This window comes from Sinocyclocheilus anshuiensis, unplaced genomic scaffold, assembly GCF_001515605.1.
Source record: "Sinocyclocheilus anshuiensis isolate Anshui unplaced genomic scaffold, SAMN03320099.WGS_v1.1 scaffold643, whole genome shotgun sequence".
In the NCBI taxonomy this organism is placed as follows: Eukaryota; Metazoa; Chordata; class Actinopteri; order Cypriniformes; family Cyprinidae; genus Sinocyclocheilus; species Sinocyclocheilus anshuiensis.
The window spans coordinates 526,676-527,085 of NW_015551067.1; the positions used below are offsets into that span (position 1 = coordinate 526,676).

A 410-nucleotide genomic window follows, 5' to 3' on the forward strand; every position below is an offset into this window, starting at 1 on the left:
CTTATTTTGTTAAAATTATTCACATTTTCACAGATTCTGCAAGGGGTTTCCAAACTTTCGCATGCCACTGTATATATATTCACTACTTCACTTTCACAGACTTTTACATTAACTGTTCCCTCCTGGTGGAATGACCTGCCCAACTCAATCTGAGCAGCTCAGTCCTTAGCCATCTTCAAGAAACGGCTAAAAACACATCTCTTCCATCTTCATTTGACCCTCTAACTCTAGCACTCTATATTCTAATTCTATTCTTACTACTTGTCTTCTTTAAAAAAGAAAGAGAGAGAGAGAGCCTCTGACACTAGCATTCCCTATTCTATCTACTTGTTTTTCTTTATATTTATTATAAAAAAACCTTGCTATGTGTACTGCGTTAGGCTAACCGAGACTTGACACAGCACTTACAT

The 410-nt window shown here is 36.8% G+C and overlaps 1 pseudogene; it reads right to left on the minus strand.

Annotated features, from left to right (window-relative positions):
• The window catches only part of LOC107662149 (calpain-1 catalytic subunit-like), a 21,504-nt pseudogene that overhangs the window by 5,414 nt on the left and 15,680 nt on the right, over nucleotides 1-410 (minus strand).